The sequence below is a fragment of the Callospermophilus lateralis genome, chromosome 11, assembly GCF_048772815.1.
Source record: "Callospermophilus lateralis isolate mCalLat2 chromosome 11, mCalLat2.hap1, whole genome shotgun sequence".
Classification (NCBI taxonomy): Eukaryota; Metazoa; Chordata; class Mammalia; order Rodentia; family Sciuridae; genus Callospermophilus; species Callospermophilus lateralis.
In genome coordinates, this window is record NC_135315.1 from 16,871,716 (window position 1) to 16,887,999 (window position 16,284).

At 49.7% G+C, this 16,284-nt stretch overlaps 1 protein-coding gene across 9 annotated transcripts in view; it reads right to left on the reverse strand.

The window, feature by feature from the left end:
* Mapt (microtubule associated protein tau) overlaps nucleotides 1–12,002 on the reverse strand; it is a 92,132-nt gene extending 80,130 nt beyond the window's left edge. For all 9 annotated transcript variants that reach the window (XM_077110469.1, XM_076869232.2, XM_076869231.2 and 6 more), the window contains exon 1: nucleotides 11,889–12,002. The gene's annotated coding sequence lies outside the window, so the exon portion shown is untranslated. The remainder of the gene's footprint in view (nucleotides 1–11,888) is intronic.
* Nucleotides 12,003–16,284: the final 4,282 nt, after the last annotated feature.

Consider the following 16,284-nt stretch of genomic DNA (forward strand, 5'->3'; position numbering starts at 1 on the left):
TGAATCAGGGCAAAGTCACAACGATAGAATATTTCAGAAGAAATGTGATTTTTACTATTTTCAAGTGAACAGAGCAAAGGAACTGTGGATTAGTAGGTGGAGGACCTTCTTTATTAAAACGTAACGTGCGGCTGACAACAGTCTGTGATCGATGAGTACACAACTATTTTCATCCAGAGCAAGTGGGTTGAGCTCTGGGACTGTGCACACACCCAGGGGACAGGACAGCCCCCGGGGGACATAGTCTCTGCCCTCAGAGCAGATCCTGAGGGGAGACGAGGCCTGCACACACAAAGGCAGACAATGAGGTCTTAGCCACTGCAGCCTGGACCAGGTGTGGCAGGCCCTTGATCTGGAGTACCAGCAGTGCAGCCCCTTCAGGGAGGACGGAGATGGGTGTTCTAAACAGAGGGAGGCAGAGACATCCTCCACACAGGCAGCAGGAAGTGGGACTGGACAGGGAGGCTGAGCAGAGGTCCAGGCCCAGGCAGGTGGTGCGAGGTTGGGGTTGGCTTAGCAGGTGACGGAGAGCCTGATCAGGGACTCGGGCTCCACTGAAGACACGACAGATGACAGGGCTGCTGTGGGAGTTTGGAAGTGGTGTGTGAAGTGGGCTGGATGTGAATTTTGGAATTGAAACTGGGAATAATTCATTATTGTTTCCATGATGATGGGGGGGGACAAAGCCTAAATCCCTTTTGGCTTTGGTGAGGACGGGACTGGAAAGAGGGCCCCAGAGCCCATGTAGGGGGGACACTGAGGGATCGCTTCCAGGATGTGGAGGAGGAGCGCAGCTTTGCTGTACTGGGGACTGGAAGGCTGTGACCCATGTGAGTGGACGAGGCAGTAATGAGGGCACACCACTTTACCAAGAAGCAATGACATGGGCCTCTGGACACCCAGGTCCTGACTGAAGCCCAGCCATGAGGAACAGGCCACTGTCAGGGACTGGCTACACACAGTGACAGACTCTCCCCTAACCACACACTGGAGAAACCCTCTGTGCTCAGGGAAGAGGCAAATGAACTTCAGGCAGGTTCCAGTCAATTCAAAGCCATTCGATGAACGAGTTATCAGAATATTATACCATCAAAGTCAATGCCCGGCTTTAATTTAATCACTCTTGACATAATGGATTCCCATTTCCAGCCGAACACTGAACTCGGGGAGATGCTGCCCCCGGGCACAATTAGAATACGAGATTCTATACCAAGTCACCGACTGATTAGGAAGAAGCTGAAAACCCCAGAGAGATTCTGTACCAAGTCCCCAGCTGATCAGGAAGAAGCTGAAAACCCCAGAGAAAACAGAAAAGGTCCCAGGAAATTCCATCCAAGGGTCATAACATGAGCCAAAAAGGAAGTTCCGGCCCCTTCCGGAGAAGTCTGCACTGGCAGGGGCTGGAAATTGCTTGAGGTCAAGCTAGAGCCACCCCACCCACTCTCCTGCACCCCGCTTTGGGTCTCCTTCTCTCTAAAAAGGGGACAGAAAAGACCAGTGCAGACTGGTCTGAGGCTGCCTCGCCATCCATCCTGGGCATGGGCCCTGTGACCTGGAGCCCACCCCTGGGAACCAGCTGCCCGCCTGACTGGAGCTAAGGAGCAAGCGGGCAGCAGCTGTACCATTTCAGGTTCCACTCAGCTCAGGAGGGACTCAGATCAGGCACCTGATTGCAGCTCCTGGGAAATCTCCCTCTCCCTGTGCACTGACTTCTGAGATGCTCCGAGGCATTGAGGCATTCGAGAGTGCTTTCCTTTCAGTTCTATGCTTCCAGGGAGAAGAGGGACTGCCCACGTCATCATCCGTTCTGTGGGGGAAGTCTGCATAATCCCCACTTTAGAAGATCGGAGATCCAGGAATCCTTCATCTTTGCCAAAAGCTTCCTAGTTGGTAAATGGGAAGTCAGCAATTAAAGCCAGGGGGTAGCAAGTCCAAGTGGCCAGTGATCACAGGGTGTGAGGCAAAGCCTGCCTTCTGTAACTCAGTCTTGTTGGCAACAAAATATTGGATCATTTTTAAAAGTCTTTTTTTTTTTTTTAAACTCAGTCCAGATTGTCAACTTATAACATGAATCCTGCCGATTAAAAAAATTCTTTTTTCCTACATGCCCCATCAACCATCAAACCTTGGTTCATGATTTTCTATAGCACTGTTGTGACCCTGAAAGGGATGCACTTCAATGTACTTAGTCTTCATTAGCACTCCACAGGGAGCAGAGTGCATCCCTCTCAGGCCTTTTCTCAGGCACAGATGAGAGGCCACAAAGGGGAGGGACTTCAGGACCAAAGGAGGCGGCCCTGAGCCCCACAGAGGTGCCCAGGACGCCTGCCTGTCATCCCCATAGGCTTATCCATGGAGAATATTAATAGGTTTAAAGAAGGGTCAAGTGAGTCTATGACTCATCGCTCCATTATCCAAGCAGATTTAGGGATGTTTTGCAAAATTCATTGATGTGTTTCTGAAGTGGAGCCAGACTAAACTGTGGCACCTGGGGTACGGCAGAATGGGGACCTGCTGGGGACCTGCAGAGACTTTCCCTTGGTCTTAGGGACAAAACAAGACAAGAAAAATGGATGGCAAGAGGGCTGATGACTCCTCCAAATGTTATCCCTGGTGTTTCTTGTCTATGGGCAGCACCAAAGGTACAGGTTCATGAGTCTCCATCATGATTTTCACTGGGCCTCAATGCAGCAGGAGGTCGAATAGAGTTTTATTTACACATCCAAGCTTTGCTGGGCTTAAATTGGGATGTATCACCAAAGCAGAATGCTATTCAAGTTTCAGCAAACTCAATATTAAAAAATCCAGACATATAACAAATAAGGTAGTGAATATTCACACACACAACACAAAAGAAAGTGATTCTTTAATTTGTAAGCTTCCCTTAGGCATTTAAACATTGGGCATTGGATTATTAATTAATTGGTTGTTTCTCTCTCTGTGTCTCTCTCAATCTCTTTATTTATTTATTTTTGGTATTGGGGATTGAACCCAGGGGTTTTCTGCCACTGAGCTACATCCTCAACTTAATTTTTTTAGTTTTTGAAATAGGGTCTCCTAAGCAGCTAAAACTGGCCTCACATTTGGGATCCTCCTGTCTCAGCCTCTCACATTGCTAGGACAATGGGTATATGCCATGGTAGCCAGCTCAATGAGTCACTTTTTGAGGGGCAGGTCATGGGAGGAGGATGAGATAAGAACAATGAGAAATAAGCACTCCTGAAATGATCTGAAAAATCAACGATAGAAATGGATTTGGTTTTCGTGCAGGATAGTTCTGGGTGGTTTTTATTTTTTATTTTTATTTTTTGCAGGCCTGGGGATTGAACCTTGTGGTACTTGACCACTGAGCTACATCCCTATCCCTTTTTATTTTTATTTTTAAAATTTGAGACAGGGTCTCACCAAGTTGCTGAAGCTGGCCTCAAATTTGTGATCCTTCTGTCTCAGCTTCCCAAATTGCTGGGATTAAAAGTATGCACCCCATTTGTTTGGTGGGATTTTTCCCTTTGTTTTGTTTATATTTTGTGGGTTTTTTGCCACCTCCCCCCAATTCTGTTCACATATGATTTGATGCAATTCAAGGGGACCAGTGGGCCTTTCCCTCAGGGGAGGGGCACTGTTCTTTGGTTCCACCAACTGGTTCCTCCTGGCACTTCCCTCTTGTCATTATGTGCTGGCTGCAGATCACATGACAGGCAAGTAAGACCCAGGGGTCTCTAACATCCTGTGATCCCTGGGGAGGAGGACATGAGGATAAAAGTGCACCCTTGTACTTCTGTGGTTCAACTGCGACCTAGGTCCCAAGACAGCATCACCAGCCTCCCAGGAAAACAACACCAGGCCATAGGCTGGGAGGAGCTGGAGCAGCTGGAACCAGAGATAATCACTTCCTTCTCCTCTTTGATGCCTAGATTTAGCAGTGGGGTGGACAAGGCCAGAGGAAGGGCCATGAATCAAGCATAATTATCAATGGCTTCAGATTAAATTCTCACTTGCTGATTTCAAACTGTTTGAAAGTTGTTGGACCTTGATCTGAAACTCTTTCCTAAGGGGAAAATTTATTTTGCGCCTGATGGGGAGAATTTTGTGATGCCCTCTTCTGCTGGAACTCTGTGTGAATGACTTCAAACTGCTGGGTCTCTGAAGACAACCCCAAGAGGGCGGGCAGGTCTCCACCCACCTTTTACTTCACACAAAAGGTCTCCCCAGTAGGCCTCTCCTGACACACTGAAGAGGAAATGGAAATGCTCAAGGCTGGGGTCCACAGGGCCTGAGGTCTGCAGCCACTGCCTCCTGCACAGCACTGCCAAGCTTCTCTGTGCTTCAGAAACCTGCCCAATCCATTCTTGGTACAAAATCACACTACTTAAAAGAGACACAGGCTGATGGAATACAAGCGCTGAATGAAATCCTTGACTGGTTTAAAGAAAATTAAGTCGAATGCTTTAGAAAGACTACATAAAAGTGGGTGATTTTTTATTGTCCAATGAGGTGTTAAAAATCATTAAAAACCAAAATGGTAAAATAGCAGAGGGATTCTGCACCCAGCTTACTCCACTGTGTAAATCCAGCATCAGAACTGAACTCCAGAGACCTAGATAACACATTATGTGTGTGGTGTAGGCCAAAAAAAAAGACCACCAGAAATTGCAGCCACTTAATCCAAACACTCAGAGAAGGCCTGGGCCCTGCATTGAAAGGTGGGTGAACAGACACACATCCATAGGATTTAAGTACAATGTTCAAAATATATATGCACCACTTAAAGATGATATTCTGTTATAATGACTTTAAAACATGTATTATGATTCTCAGTCTTGCTGATAAAAAGAATTCTTAAGCCTCATTTAGTGATTCATATATGATTCTGCTTAATGGATGCTTGGAGTTCCTAAGACGCAGCTCAGCAGGAGTTGCTTTACTTGACATTTTCTACTCTGCTCATAGGCCCTGCTCGCCTTCCCTCACCTGCACACTCTGCTGAATTACTCCATTTGTAAAGCTTCCCCACTTCCACTGCCCTCGCTACTGCCTTACTTTCTCAATCATCAGAGTAAACTGGAAAGATCTCTGGACTTTGCATGCTGAGCTGGGATCCTTCCTGGGAAGGAGACAGCTCGGGTTAGGGAGTGTGCAGTCTATTCCTGGAACAGAGTAGATTTCAGGAAGGAAGAGGACACAAGCAGGACAACAGATAAGTCACTCTGCTTGCCTGTGGCAAGAGTTCTGTGTGTACATTTAAACATGGGTGTGCACAATTTCAGGGATCCACTTTCACCAAAACAACATCTGGCTCCAGGGGAGCTGGGCAGATGCTCACTTCCCTCCCTGATCCCTATTCAGGGTAGTCATGTGTGTGTTACAACTGATCCTTCATTGGGGTCCAAAGGCACCTCTGTACATTTATCCAATCACAGATGTCCATGCAGAGGATACTGTCAATGATACTATTTGCTGAGCAGTTAGTATGTGCCCAGCCCTGGCAAGCAGTGCATGATCCCATTTAAACCCCATAATAGGTACTATTATACCCCAAGTTACAGATGCCAAAAAACTCTCCTAGAGGCAGAACAACACCTTAGGTCCTATAATGTGGAGTTGGGAGGGCTGAGACTTTAGCCCTAGGGGGCCATCCTGTGCCTTGAAGATGTCTAGCAGACCTAAGTGATCTGTATACCCTTAACCATTAGGCCAAACTGCTTCCACATGCAGGACACTGCCCTGCACTGGGGACCTGAGGTGGGGGGCACAACTGCCCTTGAGGCACTCAAGCCTTCTTTGTATAACTGAGGCAAAAAGTACATTTCTTGGGGATTAAATGGCCTGGTGTTGAGACTTCCATAGCGTCTGATTCAGCACCAGGCCTGCTGCAGCATCAAAATTAAGATAATCTGTTTGAATCCATTTGAGTCTGCATTTTGCTGAAGCCTGTTCTACCAGCACACTTACAGAATCAGAGAACCCCAAGAGCTCCCAGCCTGTCCTGGGCCTCACACTGCCTCCCCACTCTGATGGGAGCCATCTGGGCAGGAAAGGAACCTGGCAGAGGTGGCAAGAGCATGGCATCTGGAGAGAAGAAAGAAATTCTTGGACAGCCACCCCTCTGGCAAGGCAACAAGGCAAGACAGGCACGATGGTCCCATCGCTGGCACAGGTGGTGTGACAGCGGGAGCCACAGGTCTGCGGCTGCCTCATGCCTCCACCTGGGTGACTGGCAGTGAGCCCTAAGGACAGAGAAGTCGCCTAACCCACAGTATAAGGGAATGTTGACAGCAGAATCTGTGCCCCAGGCAGCCAGCAAAGCCTCCGGGGCCCACTTGGCAGAGGGAGACCTGGGATTCTTACATGAGGGCTTCCCATACCCACCCAACTCCATGTGCACCAACGGGTTAGAGCTGGCTCCCATCGGTGGGTGTCGAGGGTCAACCTTTGGGAGGGACAGAACCCAATAAGGGGATCTGATTCCCTAAAGCCACAGCGCTTGTCCCTGGCCTCATCTGAATCTATTCACTCTCCAGTTTTGACTTCCAGCCTTCTCTGAGCCAATCAAACCTGGCTGTCCCTTGGCATGACAGTGCCTCACCCTGGGTGTTGGGGAAGAAGTTTAAGGACCCTGGTAGGATACTTTCCCCCCAGGTCTCAGGTCAGGGCCAGTTCAGAGACTGGAGCTTTAACCCCACATCTCTCTAACCCTATCCAAGGCCACGCTCTGATCATAGACTCTTACACAAGTTCTTTTGAGAGTCAGTAATTCTGGAGTCAGAATATTCCATTGGGTTAATGTCATATATGATTGAGGTCCAGGCTTGCCCACAAAGGCCTGTTAAACCTGCATGAAGTTGAGAACGGGTGGGGGCTAGTGTCAGACACCCAGGCCCACCACTCACTGGCTGTGTGGCCTTAGTACACTATAAAGCTCCTCTGGGCTTCGGTGTCTCTGCCTGCAACAGATATAATAACAGTACCCACTACTCAGGGGCAAGGTTGTGAGGACTAAATGAGATCACCTCCAGCAGCACCTGGAGCTTCCTAGAAGGCAATGAATGTAACTGAGATAATAGGGCCAGGGTAACTCTCTAGAGCAGGGCTTCTCACCAGGGCAGTAATGATATTTGGGATCATTTTTTGGTCTAGGGGGCCATCCTGTGCCTTGAAGATGTCTAGCAGCATCCCTGGCCTCTGCTCATGAGAGGCCAGTAGCACCCTCCCCAGCTGTGAAAACAAAAAATCTCTTTCAACAGCTCAGTTGTCCCAGCAGAGAACCACTGTTTTATAGGAAAACAGCCAAAAGTCCCCAATGGAACATCACGGTTCCACTGCCTGCTGCAGCCCAGCTGGTGGAGTTGGAGTCTTCTCTTTCCCTCATCTGCAAAGGGGTCTCCAATGCCAGCTCCATGTCACAGTGGAAGCACCTAACTCTTGTGCATGGCAAGTGAGCAGTGGGCAGCTAAGTGCTTCTGGGGGTGTGGAAGAGCGAGAAATCTCTGAAGTGAATAATGAAAAAAGCAGGTACAGGAAGGAGCAGAGGGAGTGGGGTCCCCACCTCTACCGCCTTGACCTCCTGCAGAAGGGGCACCTCTACCCCCAAATTGGCAGGCAGGAGAAGTGTGTCTTCTCTGAAGCAGAGGAAGAGAGGGCAAGGAGGTGTACTAGGGGCTCAGGCAGATGTTTGGGTGTCATTTAGACACAAAGCCAGGTGTCATTTAGACATAGAGCCAGGACAAACTGCATAGAATGTATCCCCACACCTTCCCGATACTGTGATCACAACTAAAGCACATATGCCTTCCCAATCTACTTTCTCTTTGCCACCATCATGATCTCCATTTCTCCATCTAGGATGATTTTAAATGAGTATGAACGAAATATCTATCATATGTCTGCTATGCATGTCTGCTGTAGGACCCTAAGGGTGGTTTTTGTTTTGTTTTGGAGTGATTATTTTTCAAAGGGGAAGTAAGGAAGATATTAATTAAATATTAGAATGCAAGATTCAGTTGGAAAATTATCCCATCCAATTGGAAAATAGCACATATTCACATCCACACTCAGGGATACTCAAACCATATTCACAGTGCTGAGGGAAGATGGAATAAAATTTCTTAAATTTTCCAACAAATGACCTGCATGAACTAAAGTTTAAAAGACTGAAGGAAAAGTCAGCATAAACAAAGGGTACCAGGGCCCTATCACATCTCCAGGCTGGTCTTGACTTCCAAGGGCATGTGGGTCAAAGGCCATGTTCAATTGAAAGGATTCTTTTCCTCCTGGGAATAAATCTGATCCCTCCTCAAACTCATTCTAGTTTCTTGCAATTGGTAGGCATTATCCATTTCCTTTGTTCCTGTTGGGGGAGCAGTGAGTGGCTGACACTAGAAGTCACTTAAAAGCCACACCCTTCCACCATGGGTGTGTGAAAACAAGGTCTGTGCAGGGCAGGGACATTGTCACTCATCCAAAAAACAGCAAAGCCAACAAACCCCGCCCCCAAACCGTCCAAAGGTGCATTCCAAAGCCAAGCCAAGTTACTGCTGTAAACATATGAGCTAGGGAAGCAAACTGGTCAAGGAATGAATTAGCTTCAAGAGACAGGAGCTGGAGGAGGAGGGTGCTGCACTAAATCATCTATATTTATCTATTTATTTAGAGAGTTTGGAGATGGGAAACAGAGAAGCCATTCTTATGTGGTAAACACAAGGAACATCATTAACCACAACATGACGTCACAGAATCAACTACGAACAGGAAGGCCATTTCCTTTTTTGGGTCAGTTGAGGGGGCGAGGCAGGGACCACAGAGAACTCAAAGCTGTGCTGCTGAGCCTGGAGCCTGAGTGTGCGGCAGTCTGGAGAGGCCACGGGTAGTCCCTGCCCCAGACACCATCATTCATTCCAATCCAAACCAGCTGGAAACCAGGACTTGGAGTTACAGTTTCTGGAGCGCCAGAGGGTGAATGGGGTGTCACCGGACGTAAAAGAGCACCCCCGACTGCTGGGTACTGCGTGAGGCTTAGTGCACGCGCGCATGCGGGCACTCGGTAGCCCTCAGAGGGATCGGATGCCTGGACAGTTCCCGATGTGCTGCTCCACTATCGGGGCATAAGCTCAAAGGCTGCATCCTTCCAGCTCCTGGGGTGGAGCACTAGCGTAAAAGCACGCGCAGAGCCAGGGATGAGATTCCCAGTAGTCATTCTAAGGGTCACCCGCTATCCCTGAGTTCTTCCATTAATAGACCACCCCCGCCCCGCCTTGCTGACCCGAGCGTCCCAGTAAAGCTTTAACGCATTTCAAAATGGAGCAAAATAACAGAAGCATGCCCTGTGCTTTGTTCCAGCATTGGGATAAACGCTCTCGCTCCCACCGGTCTCTCCTAACGGACAGGTGATATCTCTGTCCCAGAGTCTGCAATGGGCAGCCTTGTTCGCAAGCTTCCCTCTTCCAGGGCGGGAGCAAGATCTTCCCTCCTCTGTCTGGGATGGGAATTCTATGCCGGGCTCTGTCGGAGGGCGACGGCTGGAAGAGGTTTGAATGGATCCTTCAGTCACTTCTGAAACTCTCCCGCGGCTGGCCGGTCCCCCCCACCCCCACCCTGGCCACAGCTGACCCGGAGAGAGCTCTTCACCAGAGCCAAGACACTCCCCAGAAATTCAGAGCAATCTAGGCAGCCCGCATGAGCTATCGGCCTCAAAAGGTGCTCGTCCATCTCAGAACTGCGCCCCCGCACCAGTGTTTCGCGATAGAATTAACCAGAAAACCTCGAGGACCCAGCTCACCGCAGTACAGCGAGGCTAGGACTTGTTGGCAGGGAGTTAGACCCCTCCCCCTTGGTTTTAAGGATGACAGTGAACTCCAACTCTTAAGTGAAAAATCCCACACCTAAGATAAATAATATTAATGAAATAATACTAATTAGCACGCTCATAATAATAAAAATACACCAAGGACGCCTATCTAGGTAGTTTGGCCGACGGACCTATTAAATGGCCAACCCGGGGCTAGGCAGCCTTACCCCAAGGTCCTCAATATCCTAGGGCAAGGGGGCGGGGCAATGTAACGAGGTTCCTCCTCCGGATGCCTGTGGTTCCCACGGCAACCCCCACACGCTGCCCACCTCCCAGTGGGCTCCGAAAGATGGGTGTGGCCGCAGCACCTGAGGGAACCTCCAGTCCCCTCCTCACTTCCTCCCGCAGGGCAAGCAACTGGGAGTAAAGGAGGGAGGGGCCATCTGCGATCTCCACCCATCCGTGGGTGTGATCAGCGCCCCTAGCTGGAAACCTGGTGGGGTGTAGCCTCTAAGGAGCTAGGGATGTAGGGAGGCTTGTGGTCCTTCTCTGGCTACCCGCCCCGCGCGCCAAGACCTCAAATCCCACCCCTTTGGCCCGGCTGATGCCTCCTGGCGCTGGGCGGAATTCCGGGAGGGGGCTGCTCCGAGTCACACCCGTTCTGTGCGTGCCCTGCAGGCTGTGACTCGAGTTCATCGATCCAAGCAAATTCCTAGATTCAACAAAAGGGTCAGAAATTAGGGATGAAAAAATAGGGGACTTGCTGGAGGTGGGACAGCTAAGTACCCTCTTAGAGCAAAAGCAAAAAACAGGGCTGGGAGCGCAGATCGCAGATCACCTAACCTCTACGAACAAAGCAGCGAGCTCCCTTAAAAGACCCCAGTGAACGACCCCAGTGCCTACGCCCGCAGCCCCAAACGTCAAGACTTCAGAGCTCATTGCCCTTCTCTTCTTCAATTCCAGTCCCTGTCCTGTCCTCCGAAAACCGGCCACCCGACTTGGCATGGTACGATAAAGACGTGACATGCCGCAAAAAGATGGCACCTCGCCTTCGGAGGGGGAAAAAATGAGGAGGGTGGGAGTGGGAGGAGGCACAGCCTGCCCTCCCCCTCCTCGCCCACCCAGGTCCACACCCACTGCCGCAGTGAGGGGCGAGCCCTACGCGCCAGCCCCGCGCCTCCGGCAGAGAGCGCACACGCCGGGCGCCAGGCTCAGAGCACAGAGAAAGGAACCCGCCCCGAAATGCACCTGCAGCCCCCGCGCCCGTCTGTGCAGGGCTGCGGCTGTGCGCGCCCGTGAACAGGGAGCCGTGGCCGCCGAGTCTCCCGAACATCGCAAGGCCAGGTGACCCCTGCCATTCCAAGCTTCCACACAGGGATCCATGTACTGTCTTTTCTCGGGCACGGCGCTTGTCTCGTCTCGGCTACCAGGCGCGCGCAGGGGGAAGGGCAGCTAAAGTGACAGCGCCTGGACCCCTCCCCATCTCCCCAATCCCTCCCAGCCCCCAAATGTCCCCTGCGGATTTTTGAAGGAGGAAAAGGGGAGGGGGCGAGCCACCGCCTTAATCAAGGGCAGTAAGGGCCCAGTGGGTATCGCTGCCAGGGGTAGGGGCGTAGGGAGAGGTATGTCGGGAGTCATCTTTTCTAGAACCCGATCCATATCTTCCTTAGGGCTGATGGCAAACAGGAGCAAGAAATCGGATTTCAGGTTCGGTTTTGAGGGTCGTCATTGAGCCCCATGCCACACACACACAGAGACCCACGCCCATTGCGGCAAAAGGATGAGATCGAGAGTGCTGAGCAGCCCCCTCCTCCAGGTCACCGCCATTCGCGCCCCACCCTGTGGTTTGCGCGAAGCGGGTCTTGAGGACCCCCCAGCACACACGAACACATAGACATACGCCCTCACACGCGCGCGTGCATCCCTTGCACGCGTGCATTTCCAAGCCGCCCTAGTCCCAGCCCCCGAGAGGGCGCAGGGAGGGCCCCCCGCCGTGGCCCCGGATTGATGCCCAGCGCGTTAAATCCATCTCTGGGGCGAGGGGCAGCGGCGGGGGATACAGTGGAGGGGACTCGGAGGCAGATTTCGGAGCCTCGGTGCTTACCTGATGGTCGACAGAAGGCGAGGACAGAAGAGGACAGTGGAGGAAAGGGTGGCTGTGGCGGCGGCGGCAGAAGGTGGGCGGTGGCGGCGGCGCGGCTGCTGGTGCCGGAGCTGGTGGGTGGCAGTGACTGCGAGCGCGCGCGCCAGCGAGAGGGCGCGTTCCCGAGGCCGGCGGGCGGCGCAGGCGCGAGCAGCGGGAGCGCGAGCCTCCTCAGGGGAGGGGCGGGCAGTTAAGGCCTTCCCAGCGCCTTTCCCTCCGACCGCCAGTGGGCGCGCGCGAGCGCCCCACCGCTCGGCCCTCCCGCGCCTTCTGACTTGCTCCTCTCGGCGCTTCCCTTCCTTGGTCCTACTCCCGCCACGCCTCGGGCAGCGGTGCTGACCGCCGCGCGCACGCGCGCTGCGTGGCGCACGCGCACTCTCGGCCTCCCGTGGACGCAGCCTTTGTCTTGTCGGAGGGGTCTCCTCCCTCGGGGTCCGCAGGGTCTGCTGTCCCTTTCCTTTCTGTCAGCCGAGGGCAGTGTCCTATCTTACAGAGCCCCTGGGCGGGTTTCCATCTAGCGGACTCCTCTGTCCACCCCACACCTCGAGGCCTCTCCCAGCCCAGTGCCCGAAACCTCCTCCAGGTTGGAGACCACTTCCCCTTCGGCGCTTCCCTTACTCGTCGTTTCCCACCTTTCCCCTTATTTCAGAAGTGAATTCTTTCCTTAACAGATCCTCCTAAAAGCATGCCAACTGGGTTGTAATACAGTGTTAGGAGCATTTGCATCTATTATGTATTTAACTATGACCCTAGGGGAAAAATTTAAATTAGATGAAGTTCAAATGATGCTTAACACGTGCAAAGCATTTTCACATACACGGTTATTTTTATCTCGTTTGTTGAAACGCTTTTACACTGTAAGTAAAGCTTGAGGTCTGGATTTTTAAGTATCTGCTGTAGATGGTCACCTGGATGACATGCCTCAGACTGAAACACTAGTGACACTGGTTCTCCCAGTCGCCCAGGCCCTGGGCTTTGGCCTTAGCTTGGGTTTCTAATATCTCCAACAACTCATTGATGCCATGGAGGTGGGAGACTCTCCGTGTATGGGGGCTTATGGGGGGCGAGGTTGGGGGCTTGGGGTTGGTTATCTCCTAGGGAGATGGGCACTTGTCTTGAGGCCTTAATTTGTATGGCCTTTTTATTATTTTTTAAAAAAAGATGTGTGTTACAAAATAACATCAAAGCAAGTAATAAAAAAATGCTTGCATTGCATGCATGAGGCCCTGGGTTCAATTCCAGGTACCGCAAAAAAAAAAAAAAAAAAGGCTTTATTTCTATGGGTGATGGAGGTGGAGCCACAGGTTTGAGTTTCTGGAATTGAGCCTTGCCACTGTTTCAGCTGCCACTACCTTGGTTCTGGACATGTAGGACCTTACTGGTCTCCTTGCTCTCAATGTCTCCCTCTCTCAGGCTACCTGTGTCCTCTAGTTGGATCAGACTTCAGAAGAGATGCTTTTAATTATTGTTATAGTTTAGATATGTGGTGTCCGCCAAAAGATCATGTGTGAGATGATGCAAGCATTTTCAGAGGTGAAAGATCAGAGTATGAGATGTGTCACCTAATGAGTGGATTAATCCAGGGATAGGGATTAAACTATAGGCAGGTAGGGGTGGCTGGAGGAAATAAATGTCTTTGGAGGTTTATAATTTGCCTACTGGGGGGGGCTTTGAGATTTATATTTTGTCTTTGGTGAGGAAACAGAAAGCCCTCTCTGCTTCCTGGTTGTCATGTCCTGAGCCTGCTTTCTGCCCCATGTCTTCTGCCATGGTATTCTCCATAACCTCGGGTCCAGAGCTCTGGAGTCAATGGAGTCAACTGACCATAGACTGAATCTCTAAAACCACGAACACGAACTTCCTCCTTTAAATTGTTCATATATTTATTTGTTTATTTATTTTGGGGGTATTGGGGATTGAACTCAGGGACACTTGACCATTGAGCCACCTCCCCATCCCTATTTTGTAGTTTATTTAGAGACAGAGTCTCACTGAGTTGCCTTAGCACCTGGCTTTGCTGAGGCTGGCTTTGAACTTTTGGTCCTCTTGCCTCAGCCCCCTGAGCCACTGGGATTGCAGATGTGTGCCATGTACCCTACTGTTTGTTTTTGATACTGGAAGTTGAACCGAGGGGTGCTTTACCACTGAGCTATATTCTAGTCTTTTTTTTTCCTTTTATTTTAAGACAAGTTGCTGAGGCTGGCCTCAAACTTGTGATCCTTCTGCCTCAGCTTTCTGAGTCACTGGGATTACAGGCATGCATCACAGTGCCTGGCTCTAAATTGTTCTCTTCAGGTATTTTGGACACAGTGATAAAAGCTAACTAAAATGTCACGCAGACTCTTGCTCAAATAGCAAAAAGCTTCTCATGGCCTCCTAAGTGAAGTGAAATCCTTGGTCCAGCATTGAAGCCCTTGGCCTCATGATCTGAGCCCCTGTCCTCTCTGATTTTCTCTCACCTACACTGTTGCCAGTGGAAGTTGTTTAACTGGAACACTTCTCCACCTTTGTACTCTGGAATTCCTTTTGCCTGCAAAGTCCCTGGTCTCTCTCTCTCCATCCGCCAATATTCTACCTAACCTTCAAACCCTCTCCCTAGCCCTAATTTTATCAAAGCCTTCTCTAATCACCCCAACTGGATAGGGTATTTCCAGTCTCAAGAAGGAGCTTAGCAAAGTTACTCATTTCCTCTCTGAAAATGAGGAGAGGGGTAGAATTAATATCTGTCTTCAAATTTGATATTTTGTTATTTTCCCCAATAGTTTCCTTTTTCTGCGTGGGGGTTATACATCCTTGTCCATCACTGTCTGGTGATGTAGGCATGTCCAAGCAGAAGCTTTAAGAGGTGTTGCAAATTTCTACCATCTGACTCTTTCTTTCCACCACTAAAATGGCAGTCTGCATAGCATGGCTCCTTTAGCTGAGATCTCAGGCAAAAAAAGTACATATAATGTGAACAAGAAATAAATATTTGTTGCATATGCCACTGAGATTTTGGGAGCTGTTTGTTACCAGAGTAAAGTCGACTAATACAGAAATCTCTGTGTGTGTGTGTGTGTGGGTGCACGCATTCAAGATTTCTTACACAATGATTGACATAGCATTCATTAAATCATAAATAGTTGTTATTTATTCCTTCCTCCTTTTCAACTTATTTTCTGTATGCATGTAAAATAATCTGTAACAAATTAACCGTCTTCCACATTCAAAGTTCTTATTTTCACCCCTCAAGATGGAGTATAATGGAGACCTGATGACACTGTAGCCCCCTGATACTCAGTGGTCACATTTGCCTGTATTAAATGGAGATAATGAATGCTAGGAACAACTTTAAACAGATCTGACATTGAACTGTATGTGATGTGGAGCTGAGTGTTCATTCCAGATAATTTAATCACTGTAGGTAGCTAATGGCTCACTAATGCAGGCCAAGAAAAAAACGCATTCTCTCCCTCCCTGTTGCTCCCTCTTGTGGAAATAGAAACCTCATGGTCACATACAGCACAACACTTCTAGGACCATAGAAGGCAGTTAGCCACAGAGAGAAGAAAAAGGGTTAGGTAGCAGGAGAGTGGAGTCCTATTCTTAGCCATTTTGTATGACCTTAGACAAATCTATTACCTTCCCTGGACTTCAATTCCTTTATTGAATAGTGTCCCAGATATAGTTAGAACTGAGATCCAGATCTGTAGAATTTGGAGCTTCTGCTATTAAAGTGTTGTAACAAATGGACCCCAAAATATAATGTTTCAAACATGACTCCCCTAGTAGCCCAGGGTGGGTGTTCCAGGGTGGTGGGTAGCCTCCTTGGAGAGAGCTTCAGGGAACTCAGACTCCTTCCATCCTGAGGCTCCGCCGCTCTGTAGGGCCTTACTAGTTTTTGCTTGGTGGAGGCTGGGTTGTTTGCAAGGTCCAGCCGGCAGAAGGGAAGGAGGAAGCACATTGGCTGTCTTACAGGCTGCCAGTAGCGTCTGATCACATTCCATGGCCAGAACTTAGACACCTGGCCATCCCTAACTGCAAAGGAGACCTGTGAATGTAGGAGAGTCACTGGCCCAGGAAGAAGAGGAGAAAGGATTTGGTAGAAACCTGTCTCTGCCATATGTACTTTCCCTAGGAAAATAGAAAAAGACCTTGAATTTGTCTATCATGAGATTCTGACATGTAAGAATGTTGGCAGACCATGGAGGGCAGGGAGGGGTAGATAATTTGGAGAGAAAGGTAAAAGCCAAATTTCCAATGAAGTTTCTGAAAGAGAAGGAATCATTGCTTTTTTTTTTGCTTTGTTTTTGTTATTGGGGATTGAACCCAGGGACGCTTAACCACTGAGCCACATCCCCTGCCCTTTTTAGTTTTT